General features: G+C 44.2%; 1 pseudogene; it reads right to left on the minus strand.

The window, feature by feature from the left end:
* Window positions 1-7,952: 7,952 nt before the first annotated feature.
* Window positions 7,953-14,685, minus strand: part of LOC135533088 (rho GTPase-activating protein 7-like) — a 29,666-nt pseudogene continuing 22,933 nt past the window's right edge.

Raw genomic sequence — 14,685 nt, forward strand, 5'->3', positions numbered from 1 at the left:
CTATTTAAGGTGCATTACCGCCACCAACTGGACTGGAGTGTTAACCAGAGACAGGAAGGTCTAAATCCTACCCATTATTCTCATCTCCCTAAGGAAGCGAAATACATCATTAAATATTACAGCCCCTGAAGATTTCCCCAGCAGTTGACTTAATATCGTCTCTTCAACCCCATTACTCCTTAAATGTACCAATAATCTCCCCCTTTCCCTCCCATATTGATGGCACTGAAATGGAACGTGTTCCACTGTCTCCATCTCCTCCTGACAGTGATCCCACCACCCAGTTGGATGTTTCCCCACCTATGTCCTGTTGAGCCTTGTGTTTCCCAGGCTCAGCCTTGTGACGACACTTTCCTCCCTTCTCTCTCTGCCTGAGGACCTCCCTGCCCCCCACATTTTCATAGATATTATACAGGTGTCATCCCTTTCCCTTCCTGTTCCACAACTCTTGCCATTTGTTTTTAACCACTGTTCTCATAAACCCTTGGCTTCTGCTTTACTGATGGACAAATCCATGTCAACATTAGGATGTTTGAGAGGCTGCTTGGCGATAGCATCCACACCCCCCATTCCCCTCTACTCCCACACGAGCTGGTACCCAGAAACATCACCCCGTCTGTTTCGCCCTGAACAAGCACTGCAGAACCTCATACAATACACCCTGTCTGCTCTGAGACACACATGAATTTGAGCTCATCAGTGCTGCAACAGGAGTCAGACTAGATGACTACCGTCATCCTCACCTCCTCCGCCCACTCTGCAGCCAAGAGTATGGACATCTCCATTGTGTAAACAGATAAATGACCTGTTGCTCTTTTCGTCACTGCCACCTTAAACTCTAAAAGCTGTTCCTGTCCTGACTTTTTTAGGGTCATTAGATCCATCTGTGAATATATTAAAGAAAGCATAGTACTGTGTTATTAAATGTTAACTTTCACAACTGAATATTCTCCTTCCTCGACATCTATTAGCCTCTCAAGCAACCCTAGATATATCACTAGCTGAGGGAACAACCAAGGTGGGATAGCAGGAAAACCACGACGGCGACACCGGTAAACAGTGTCCTTTGCTCCCGCTTGCCCAACACCTGCCCTCACCGTTAACAGAACTGCATGAAAACATTGCTGGGGTCGAAGGACACTGTCTATCGGTGTACGGCTAGCTAGCCACCGTTGTCGCCACCGCCCATTCTTCTGTGGGGTTTTGTCGGTGATTGGCATCAAACGTTATTGTGCATCACCTACTGTACTGGAACGCCCCCCCCCCCCATGTCCTAGATTAAAAATGTACAGTACAATTATAAAGAGGTGTTCCTGCAGATGCAGGAATGCTCACATGTTATTTAACTAGGCAAGTCAGTTAAGAACAAATCCATAATTACAATGACGGCCTACCCCGGAAGCTGCAGGGTCAATTGTGCGCCGCCCTATGGGACTCCTAACCACGGTCGGATGTAATGAAGCCTGGAATCGAACCAAGGACTACAGTGACGCCTCTTGCACTGAGATCCAGTGTTTCAGACTGTTGCGCCACTCGGGAGTCCTGAGTGTAGGAACGCCCAGAAATGCGGGCCGCAATTGTACCCTTCTTGGTTGTCAGCCAAACCATTATACTCTTTGGATGCATACAAATAAACAAATACATAAAACATTTATAAAAAATGAATACATTGTTGCATTGATCCATTTGCTGCGATAATAAGGGATAGAGATGATACGATATAGGATTTTTATTTGATAATTTCCTTGAAAAATAACCATTTGTACACATGAGTCCTCCAAATCAGTTTAATCATCAATATCACCATTAATGATGATAGTGATAACGCAATTATTTATATTTTGCAAGTATGATCACCTTTTGAAACAGACGTCATGTTCTGAAATTGTTCAGCACATTTTGTTGGATCATACCGGTGTCAAGGTCTTGTAGTTGCTTTGTACTTAACGACCACTAGATGGTAGTGTAGCCTCATTCCTTAAACCCTTGCTCAGTTTGAAATCAATCTGACCCCAGTGGTGGTAACTCTTATCCGCAGAGGACCTGCTGGGGAACTTTTGTTACCGCCAGGCAATCACTCACCTCATTCAACCAATTACAGTCTTGGTGGAAGGCTATGACTACTTGTGCTGACTGTGTACCTCGACAACCGTGTTTGAGGATTGAATAACCTCTGGGCTATGTGGTTGTCTTTGAATGTGGGACGTGTCTTTCCATGTTGATGATACTGTACGTTGGTCTGACTCTATGCTTAAGGGCCTGAAATAGTCAAACGGTGGTTCAAAGAGAATGAGTCAATGTTGAACAAATGTTTTACTAAGGTTGAATTTCCGTCTCTCTATGACTCAAGTCTCTGCCCACAGAGAAGCCATTCAGATGTCATGTCCAGACAGACTGACTGTAAAACCACCAGTCTGTGTGGCCGCCGAGCAGAGCACTGGCTGGGGGAGAGGGATCAGGGCCAGATGGGCCACATTTGGGACATGAAGTCACTGGGAGGTGTGTGTGTGTGTGTGTGTGTGTATGTGTGTGTGTGTGTGTATCTGTGTATGTGCGTTAGAGCCATAGAATGTCTTATAATAATATTATGTCAACTTTAAGACAACCTTCATGCAAGCCATGTTTTCTTCATGTTGACACATACCATGTCTTCATCACTGATAATTCCTGTTGTCACAACAATAAACAACTTGTCATGCATTTGTAATCAGGCCATTTACACAGACAGAGCTACCATGGTTATGTCCCAAATGGCACCCTATTCCCTATGGGTCCTGGTCAAAAGTAGTGCACTATGTAGGGAATAGGGTTCCATTTAAGACGCAGCCCATGACTCCCAGGTCCTCTCAACCATGTGGCAGGAACATACTGAACGTGTGATCCTTAACCATCAAGGGAAACCACACGGGGGTCCAGGTTAAAGCTTCAGTGATCATGTTAAACCCTGGGTCCAGGTTAAAGCTTCAGTGATCATGTTAAACCCTGGGTCCAGGTTAAAGCTTCAGTGATCATGTTAAACCCTGGGTCCAGGTTAAAGCGTCAGTGATCATGTTAAACCCTGGGTCCAGGTTAAAGCTTCAGTGATCATGTTAAACCCTGGGTCCAGGTTAAAGCGTCAGTGATCATGTTAAACCCTGGTTCCAGGTTAAAGCTTCAGTGATCATGTTAAACCCTGGGTCCAGGTTAAAGCGTCAGTGATCATGTTAAACCCTGGGTCCAGGTTAAAGCTTCAGTGATCATGTTAAACCCTGGGTCCAGGTTAAAGCTTCAGTGATCATGTTAAACCCTGGGTCCAGGTTAAAGCTTCAGTGATCATGTTAAACCCTGGGTCCAGGTTAAAGCTTCAGTGATCATGTTAAACCCCAAGGGCTTCAGTGATCATGTTAAACCCTGGGTCCAGGTGATCAGTGATTATGTTAAACCCTGGGTCCAGGTTAAAGCTTCAGTGATCATGTTAAACCCTGGGTCCAGGTTAAAGCTTCAGTGATCATGTTAAACCCTGGGTCCAGGTTAAAGCTTCAGTGATCATGTTAAACCCTGGGTCCAGGTTAAAGCTTCAGTGATCATGTTAAACCCTGGGTCAAGGTTAAAGCTTCAGTGATCATGTTAAACCCTGGGTCCAGGTTAAAGCTTCAGTGATCATGTTAAACCCTGGGTCCAGGTTAAAGCTTCAGTGATCATGTTAAACCCTGGGTCAAGGTTAAAGCGTCAGTGATCATGTTAAACCCTGGGTCCAGGTTAAAGCTTCAGTGATCATGTTAAACCCTGGGTTCAGGTTAAAACTTCAGTGATCATGTTAAACCCTGGGTCCAGGTTAAAGTGTCAGTGATCATGTTAAACCCTGGGTCCAGGTTAAAGTGTCAGTGATCATGTTAAACCCTGGGTCCAGGTTAAAGTGTCAGTGATCATGTTAAACCCTGGGTCCAGGTTAAAGTGTCATGAACCCTGGGTCAAAGGTTAAAGCTTCAGTGATCATGTTAAACCCTGGGTCAAGGCAGTGGTGTGTAAACTCCTGGGTCAAGGTTAAAGCTTCAATCATAAATCAAGAAAATATCATAATAACCCTGGGTCCAAGAAGTGATCATTTAAACCTGGGTCCAGGTTAAACGTCAGTGATAATTTTCAAGGCAGTTTGTTTCATGGCTGCCAAGGGAAGCATCCAAAAATTGACCAAGAAAAAAACATAATATAATTTTCCTTCGTTTCGCAAGAAGCTTACTGTATCTTAAGAGAGGAACGGCAGTCTAAGGACTGCATATCAGTGCTAGACACTGGTTCGAATCCAGGCTTTTTCACAACCGGCTGAGATTGGGAGTCCCATAGGGCGACACACAATTGGCCCAGCGAAGTCTGGGTTAGGTTTTGGCCCGGGGTAGGCTGTCATTGTAAGTACGAATTTGTTCTTAGCTGACTTTCCTAGTTAAATAAAGGTTAAAAAATATCACAGGAGAATGCATCTGAGCAAGCAAAACAGAGCTTCTCTATCTGATGCTGTCTGGTCATAAAGAGTATGACATTGTTGCCTCCTGTATCCTTGAAGGCAAGGGAAGCCAGTGAGCATTTGGCCTCCCTTGATAAAAAAGTATGAGTTAATAGTGAATCAGTGTTGAGCTAAACTGAGCTCAGCTGTGAATGGTCCTGGTGCACCAAAAAAAGTGTAAAGGAAAGCCAGTTTGGATTTGGCTTCACTCCCATCATATCAATATACGTCATTGACAGAAACAATTTGAATGGTTGCTCCTCATGGGGTTGTTGTCCTCCGGTGGCTTACTAGCGAAAATGGTCCCTTTCCTAAATTAGCCATGGATGGAGATAGGGATTTTACTTAATTCTCCTTAATGGCAAATGATTATATTGGCGATTCTGATAACTAATGTACTAACTCATCAACTCTGACGATGTAGCTCGTAGTTGTTCTTTGTAGCATGGCCATCTATGGATTTGGTAGCTGTTGGCCAATCAGGAGAGACATCCGTAACTGCAATGACTGGGCCATGTTCAGTTGCCAAACGTTGTCGAACGTTGCAGATAGAAATTCCATTAATGGAGCCAAAATGTTTCCTTGGGCGACATGTCGGAGAGGCATGTTTGTTCTACATTACATGTTTCTATCTGAACCTACCAAAACGTTTTGTCTGGCTGAACGCGCCCCTGGAGAGGGGGAACCTGTTCAGGATGGTTCAACAGTACAGAACAATCAGATCCAAATTGTGTAGAAAAGATACGACTGTGTGCCATGTAGAATATGCAATCATTTATGAACATTTTATCTCACTGAACACACCTCAGCAGGGTTGGAGTCAATTCCATTTCAATTCCAGTCCATTCTAGAAATAAACCAAATTCCAACTTCACGTTTTGCTCACTGACAAGCATTAAAGAGAATTTGACTCCCAGAATTGCCTGGAATTATAATGGAAAGGACTCCAAACCTGCACCGCAACGTTTCACAACACGGCATGAGGTAACGTCACAACTAGAGGAATTACAGTGTTGCTGTATTACCATGTCTCTCCCACACACTTTTACTCTGTCATCCTCTCCTCTTTCTCCCTCTCTCCACCGGTTTATCAATTTGGGAACCCTCCTCCACACCATTCTCAAAGGATTTGTCTGGAACATGTCCCTGGTGCTGACTCTAGGTCAGCGCTTACCGGGGCGGGCTCAGAGATGTTTGGTTTCCAAGAAGAGACACACACATACTTGGACGCATAGATACACGCACATACACGTAGACGCATGCTCACCCAGATAGATGCACAAACGCACACACACACACACACACTCACATACTGTAGATACCGATGCACGCACGCACCCATGTACACACACACACACACGCACCCATGTACACACACACACGCACCCATGTACACACACACACACACACACACACGCACCCACACACACACACACACACACACACACACACACACACACACACACACACACACACACACACACACATACTGTAGATACCGATGCACGCACGCACCCATGTACACACACACGCACGCACACACACAACCAACACACACACACACACACACACACACACACACACACACACACACACACACACACACACACACACACACACACACACACACACACACACACACACACACACACACACACACACACACACACACACACACACACGTGTGTGTGAGTTGAAGCTCTATTTGATCTCTGGTTTCACAGAAACCCTTCAGAAGAGAATGTGGAAAGCTCTTGTTGTCCACGTGACTGAGGGTTGTCATTTACATTTAAGTTGCTCTTATCATTACAAAGAGAGGGAATGAATGTGCTGCCGTGTACTGTATAATATCTGCACATTATCTAGATTTAGAGTACAGCGCATGTGGGTGTTCACGCAGGTTTGTGCATGTCACTTCTGTTCATGTACTGTATGTGTGGCTAATCCCTGTGAAGGCATAGTGTGTGGCAGAATCCCAAATGGCATCCTATTCCCTATTTAGTGTGCTACTTTTGACCAGGACCATAGGGGTGCCATAAAGGATGCACCCTATGTGTATGTAACATTTCTTCCACTCCTGTTGCCTCATCATAAATTAAAACACTTTTTGTTTTTTTACACTGCATTGATCTAACACACGTGTATCAAATGTGTGTAGAATCAACATGTTCATACAGCATTTGAGGATGTGTGTCTCTGGGAATGTGTGCATAAAACACATACAGTGTGTGTGTGTGTGTGACCTGCCCAGTGAGAGCCCAGTGTGTGTGTGTGTGTGTGAGCTGCCCAGTGAGAGCCCAGTGTGTGTGTGTGTGTGTGTGTGTGTGTGGGAAAAAGCGCCAACCCCACCCACCTCAAGCCCACAGATGGCCCCTGCTGGCTTGAACGGCATGTGAGAGGAACACTAGGGGGGTCAAAGTCCCCCCTCTGCCCAGCCTCAGACCCTGTGACAGTCCACCCCCTCCAGCTGTGGCCACAACAGCCCCTTTGTCCACCCCTGCCATATGAACCAGTTATGTAAGACGGACTGTGAGTGAGATCACCATCTATGTACCAAGCAAGCCACCGCCTGCTGCCTGTCCACCTCTCTCCGGACCTCTCTCTGGACCTCTCTCACTCTCTCTCTTGATCTCCCTCGCTCTACTGTACATGTTGTTTGTGAGGAGAGAATGAGAGGGAGTGGGAGAGAGAGAGGCCAAGGGGGAGAGAGAGAGAGAGAGAGAGAGGAAGGGAGAGAGAGGGGGAGGGAGAGAGAGTAAGGGAGAGAGAGAGAGAGAGAGGGAGTGAGAGGAAGGGAGAGAGAGGGAGGGACTGAGAGGAAGGGAGAGAGAGATAGGGAGAGAGAGAGGGAGAGAGAGAGGGGGGAGTGAGAGGAAGGGGAGAGAGAGAGAGAGTGAGAGAGAGGAATGGAGAGAGGAAGGGAGAGCGAGAGAGAGGGAGTGAAAGGAAGGGAGAGAGGAAGGGAGAGAGAGAGAGGGAGTGAGAGGAAGGGAGAGAGAGAGAAGGGGAAGAGGAAGGGAGAGAGAGAGAGGGAGTGAGAGGAAGGGAGAGAGAGAGAGAGGAAGGGAGAGAGAGAGGGAGGGAGTGAGAGAGAGAGAGAGAGAGAGAGAGAGAGAGAGAGAGAGAGGGAAAGAAGAGGAGAGAGAGAGAGTGAGAGAGAAGAAGGAGAGAGAGAGGTAATCCAGGGGCAGGGTACAGTAAGACCCCAGGCTAAGCTGCCTGTCTGAGAGAGAATGTGGAAACAAACTCTAAGAGCCATGATAAGGTAGTTCAGAGTTATGGTGTACCGCTTATGGCACTCCTTTGGCCCGAAAAACCTTAAAGGGGAACTTTTGTGGGTTCAGCCTACATGAGACCATTGTGAAGTGCATTATCATATTAAATGACATCAGAAACCAAGTCAACAACTCCAATCCACCTGAACACTCAACATTTCAAAACAGCAGCCAATGACCCAACTAAGACAACACTCTTTGTTTAATACATTTAATAGTGCACGTGACTGTGATTAATCTGTACAGAAATAATATTAATAATACAAAATATAAAACACATTTCTGTAACTTAAGCGTAACATTTACAATAAAATAAACATGGTACAAAAACAACATATCTGAGGTATAAATATATTTTTAAATTAAATGTCATTGTCATGCGTTACTCATATCTGACGGCATACAAATAATGTACACAAACGTTTAACAATACAACACAACGCTTAGCAAATGAGTCACACACTGAACAGAGAACGTATAGGTTTTAACACGGGGCCCAAATCTGGCCCGGATGAAGGTGTACTTGGTTACTATTAGTTTATACTTCATTTAAGATAACACAGAGACAGACAGACAGACAGACAGACAGACAGACAGACAGACAGACAGACAGACAGACAGACAGACAGACTTACAGAAAATAAACCTGCGCATATAGATTATTTTTCCTTCTTTAAACCAGACAAACATTCCCTGCACTTTCTCCTCCTCTATATACAGTAAAACCTGTAAAATCCCACACCTTTATAAAAGGACCTTCTCTTTTCTTTGTTTTCTATTCATTTCTTCTCTTCTTTTCTATTTCTTTCCCCCCGGGTTGTTTCTTCTTCTGTGAAGCAGAAGACCTTGACTGCTCTTGTGTACATCGTACTACAAAAGTAACAACCTGAAGTGTTCCTTTCATCAACGTTTATCCTACAAATGGCGGCCATTTTGGAATCCGAGCCCTGTTGATTGTTGTGTATTCTCGGTGCTCTTTTAAGCAGTGGAATCAATCAAAAATGCTCTGTGACTGTCTGCTTTCTTTAAGCTTGGTCCATCAAAATCTAGGTCTCCATTTTAGTTTTGGGGGCGACTTTAACCCTCTCAACCAATTGGTGTTCCAGCCACCATTTTGCTTCTGTTCCATCCTTTAAACCCACTCTATACCAGCTTTCCCTAATGCCATTTAACCAACTATCAACTCAACATACCCCACTTAGTAATACAAACTCAGATATTGCATATTTTCAATACATTCACACAACTGTTAGCCCATATTATCCATCCGTCCAAAAATACAGTATCTTCCTGAAAACAATGTTGTGGACATTGCCTCTGCTGTAACAGGATAAAAACACTTGTGCACGAGTACGCACACACACACACACACACACACACACACACACACACACACACACACACACACACACACACACACACACACACACACACACACACACACACACACACACACACACACACACACACACACACAGAGAGGAAACAGGAAAAAGCAACATGAACAGATGCAGGATATAGTATATACACACTATATTGCAGCTGGGAGCCAGTGCATGAAATATGTCTAATTAATCAACCATTCATCACACACACACACCCACATACTAACCTTCTCTCTTCTCAGAAGTCCCCCTCCCCTATAGATTCTCTTTTTACTAATCCGTGACATCACATCCTGTGACGGTGATGTCACATCCTCTCTGTAAAGGTATTATGCTTGTTGGATGAGTGACACCATACTTCCATTTCAGACACATTTACTTTGGTCGTGTCGCCCGCACCACCGAGCACAAGAACCACAACACAACTCTGAAAGAACTGTGAGGGTCCAGGGCCGTTCCAGGCCTTGCAGGACCCCTCGGAGGCAGTAACCCCACCTGGTCGTTGATGACAGTCTACGGACCACGACAAAGTCTGTTCAAAGTCTCTCTGTCCAGGACACAAGGGTATGTCTGTCAAGAGCTTGAATCATGTCAATGAGTCAATGGGTTGTCCTCCCCCAGTCAACCCCAACCAGCATCAGGGCTGTAGTGAATCAGGGGCTGAGGTGGGGGTGGACAGAGAGTCTTTGGGGTTCCAGGGTGTCGCCCCTTCTTGTGACTTTCCAAGTCAAGTGGAGCTGCCTGGCCCTCACTTCTCCATCTGGGTGGTGAAGGACTGGCGTATCCGCACCACCTCACTGGCACACAGGTGTCCATACAGTTTATTGTACCACTCTGGGAACCGACCCCTGGAAACAGAGAGACAGAGAGGAGATGTTTTAGTATCAGACCAGAGTTACTTTGATTTAGAGAGGAGATGTTTTAGCATCAGACCAGAGTTACTTTGATTTAGAGAGGAGATGTTTTAACATCAGACCAGAGTTACTTTGATTTAGAGAGGAGATGTTTTAACATCAGACCAGAGTTACTTTGATTTAGAGAGGAGATGTTTTAACATCAGACCAGAGTTATTTGATTTAGAGAGATGTTTTAGTATCAGACCAGAGTTACTTTGATTTAGAGAGGAGATGTTTTAGTATCAGACCAGAGTTACTTTGATTTAAAGCTCTCCTCTAGTTCCCTTGAAAATTTTAGTTCAGAGTTGAGCATGTCTAGCCTTTATTCTGCTGTTTCTATTCTACTGTTTCTATCCTACTGTTTCTATCTTACTGTTTCTATCCTACTGTTTCTATCCTACTGGTTCTATTGTACTGTTTCTATCCTACTGTTTGTATTCTACTGGTTCTATTGTACTGTTTCTATCCTACTGTTTCTATCCTACTGTTTCTATCCTACTGTTTGTATTCTACTGTTTCTATCCTACTGTTTGTATTCTACTGGTTCTATCCTACTGTTTGTATTCTACTGTTTCTATTCTACTGTTTCTATCCTACTGGTTCTATTGTACTGTTTCTATCCTACTGTTTCTATCCTACTGTTTCTATCCTACTGTTTCTATCCTACTGTTTCTATCCTACTGTTTGTATTCTACTGTTTCTATTGTACTGTTTCTATCCTACTGTTTCTATCGTACTGTTTCTATCCTACTGTTTCTATTCTACTGTTTCTATCCTACTGTTTCTATTCTACTGTTTCTATCCTACTGTTTCTATCTGTTTGTATTCTACTGTTTCTATCCTACTGTTTCTATCCTACTGTTTGTATTCTACTGTTTCTATCCTACTGTTTCTATCCTACTGTTTCTATCGTACTGTTTCTATCCTACTGTTTGTATTCTACTGTTTCTATTGTACTGTTTCTATCCTACTGTTTCTATCCTACTGTTTCTATTCTACTGTTTCTATCCTACTGTTTCTATCCTACTGTTTCTATCCTACTGTTTCTATCCTACTGTTTCTATTCTACTGTTTCTATCCTACTGTTTCTATCCTACTGTTTCTATCCTACTGTTTCTATCTTACTGTTTGTATTCTACTGTTTCTATCCTACTGTTTCTATCCTACTGTTTCTATCCTACTGTTTCTATCTATCCTACTGTTTCTATCTTACTGTTTGTATTCTACTGTTTCTATCCTACTGTTTCTATCCTACTGTTTCTATCCTACTGTTTCTATCCTACTGTTTCTATCCTACTGTTTCTATTCTACTGTTTCTATCCTACTGTTTGTATCCTACTGTTTCTATTCTACTGTTTCTATCCTACTGTTTCTATCCTACTGTTTGTATTCTACTGTTTCTATCCTACTGTTTCTATCCTACTGTTTCTATCTTACTGTTTGTATTCTACTGTTTCTATCCTACTGTTTGTATTCTACTGGTTCTATTGTACTGTTTCTATCCTACTGTTTCTATCCTACTGTTTCTATCCTACTGTTTCTATCCTACTGTTTCTATCCTACTGTTTCTATCCTACTGTTTCTATTCTGCTGTTTCTACTGCTTCCGTTCCAGCTGACTCACCTGCAGTCGACCCTGGAGATGTGTGTGAGGCGAGACTTGTTGCTGCTGCATGGCTCGATGAAGTAGCGTGAGGTGAGCACATTGGCCCGCACGCCCAGTAACGCTGCCCCGTCATGGTCCACTGATGTACACACCAACGCACACGCTCCCTTAGGTAGGTCTGTCACCCACGTCCTGGAGCAGAGAGAAGACATTTTGACTTGTTTTATACCAAAAGAGAGAAAGTTTGTTTTATATCATTGAGAGAAAGAGAGACAGAGATGTTTTATATCATTGAGAGAAAGAGAGACAGTTGTTTTATATCATTGAGAGAAAGAGACAGAGAGACAGTTGTTTTATATCATTGAGAGAAAGAGAGATGTTTTATATCATTGAGAGAAAGAGAGACAGAGATGTTTTATATCATTGAGAGAAAGAGAGACAGAGATGTTTTATACCATTGAGAGAAAGAGAGACAGAGAGAGAGTTGTTTTATATCATTGAGAGAAAGAGAGACAGAGAGAGAGATGTTTTATATCATTGAGAGAAAGAGAGACAGAGATGTTTTATACCATTGAGAGAAAGAGAGACAGAGATGTTTTATATCATTGAGAGAAAGAGAGACAGAGATGTTTTATATCATTGAGAGAAAGAGAGACAGAGAGAGAGATGTTTTATACCATTGAGAGAAAGAGAGACAGAGATGTTTTATATCATTGAGAGAAGGAGAGACAGAGATGTTTTATACCATTTAGGAAGAGAATAATGAAAGAAGGAGAGAAATAATGGATGAAGTAGAAAAACAAGAAGGGGATATACGAGGCATGGGAAGGTCTCAGTCTCCAGGAACAAAGTAAAGGGTTTTTACACTGTCCCTATAGGAGAACCCTTTGAAGAAGGGGATATACGAGGCATGGGAAGGTCTCAGTCTCCAGGAACAAAGTAAAGGGTTTTTACACTGTCCCTATAGGAGAACCCTTTGAAGAAGGGGATATACAAGGCATGGGAAGGTCTCAGTCTCCAGGAACAAAGTAAAGGGTTTTACACTGTCCCTATAGGAGAACCCTTTGAAGAAGGGGATATACAAGGCATGGGAAGGTCTCAGTCTCCAGGAACAAAGTAAAGGGTTTTTACACTGTCCCTATAGGAGAACCCTTTGAAGAAGGGGATATACAAGGCATGGGAAGGTCTCAGTCTCCAGGAACAAAGTAAAGGGTTTTTACACTGTCCCTATAGGAGAACCCTTTGAAGAAGGGGATATACAAGGCATGGGAAGGTCTCAGTCTCCAGGAACAAAGTAAAGGGTTTTTACACTGTCCCTATAGGAGAACCCTTTGAAGAAGGGGATATACAAGGCATGGGAAGGTCTCAGTCTCCAGGAACAAAGTAAAGGGTTTTTACACTGTCCCTATAGGAGAACCCTTTGAAGAAGGGGATATACAAGGCGTGGGAAGGTCTCAGTCTCCAGGATCAAAGTAAAGGGTTTTTACACTGTCCCTATAGGAGAACCCTTTGAAGAAGGGGATATACAAGGCATGGGAAGGTCTCAGTCTCCAGGAACAAAGTAAAGGGTTTTACACTGTCCCTATAGGAGAACCCTTTGAAGAAGGGGATATACAAGGCATGGGAAGGTCTCAGTCTCCAGGAACAAAGTAAAGGGTTTTTACACTGTCCCTATAGGAGAACCCTTTGAAGAAGTTTTGCTGGTTCAAGGTAGAACAATTTTGGTTCCAAGTAGAACCGTTTTGGGTTCCATGTAGAAACCTTTCCAAAAGGGTTTTTACTCTGAACCAAAAAGGGTTCTCGTATGGGGACAGCTGAAGAACCCTTCTGGAGTGTAGGGAGATCTTCTACCTGAGCACGAGGTGGTCTCTGGTGGGATGGGGGGCCATGGTATTCCTGGTGTACTGGTACACCTCTGTGCGATCGCCTAGCGTCTCCACCACACGGCTCTCCATCAGGTCCTCGTCCCAGCGGCCCTGCTCCCGGAGGACCCGCGTCAACACCTCCTCAGGACCCGCAGGCACCTCCACGGACGCCTTCCACAGGCGCAGCGGTGAGCCATCGTGGACCTAAGAGTCGGAAAACAAAAGAGATCATCTTTTAATACTTTTGTAAAAACATATCTGTATGTTTTATTGACAGGTTTAAGGTCAACAATGTTTTTTGGGGGAAACAGTTTGGATGCTAATGCTAACGGTAACTGTAATGATGCAATGTTGAAACTAGCGCTACTCAGGCTCTGGGGAAGAAGGCCCAGGTCTTGCACCATGATTGGGAACATAACTGTAAGGGCAGTGTTGTAATCACAACAACCCAAAGCCTCTCTCGTTATCTGTTACACTAGTCAGCTGCCTTCCTTCAAGAGGCCTTGTGACTGGAAGATTATTGGCAAAGAGATAACGACCGGACAGGATGTTGGCTTGGGAGCAGTGTGTGTGTGTGTGTGTGTGTGCATTGAGCGAGCCCCTTGACAAGCTGATGTCACCCTGGGGCCAGTCTGGGGGGGGGGGGGGCTAGTTTCACACTGACCTGTTTCTACACAGGAAATAAGAAATAATAACGGGTGCTTTTCCATGACACAGCATGAGAGCGATAGAAAGAGAGGAAGAGAGACGAGGAATACACTAGGCTTCATGCCAGCCTTTTCTAAACAACAAACACACTTGTGAACGAGTACTAGTCATGTATGTAGCCCTTCATACTAATTGAACTTCTATATAAGGACAGTAAAGTGAACATGAACTTAGGATTTAAAAGACAAGATCCATCCTCCGTAGAATAGAATAAAAGAGAATAAAATAGAGACTATCTATCCCTCTGTCCATACCTTCTTGTACGCCAGCTCGGCGAGTTCAGGCGTGGAGCAGCTGTCATAACCTTTGAACTTGTCCTTGGCCTCTTTGAGGAGGGCGTCCAGGCTGTCCTGGAGGTAGGTCCTGCATCCCATGGGTGCCCCCCCCCCAGAGGAAGCCCCTAGCTCCTCCAGCCTCAGGGGGTCAGGGCCTGCTCCTGGTATGAGTTTCTGCAGCGACTCATCTCTTCTG

Source organism: Oncorhynchus masou, unplaced genomic scaffold (assembly GCF_036934945.1).
Source record: "Oncorhynchus masou masou isolate Uvic2021 unplaced genomic scaffold, UVic_Omas_1.1 unplaced_scaffold_2208, whole genome shotgun sequence".
Lineage (NCBI taxonomy): Eukaryota > Metazoa > Chordata > Actinopteri > Salmoniformes > Salmonidae > Oncorhynchus > Oncorhynchus masou.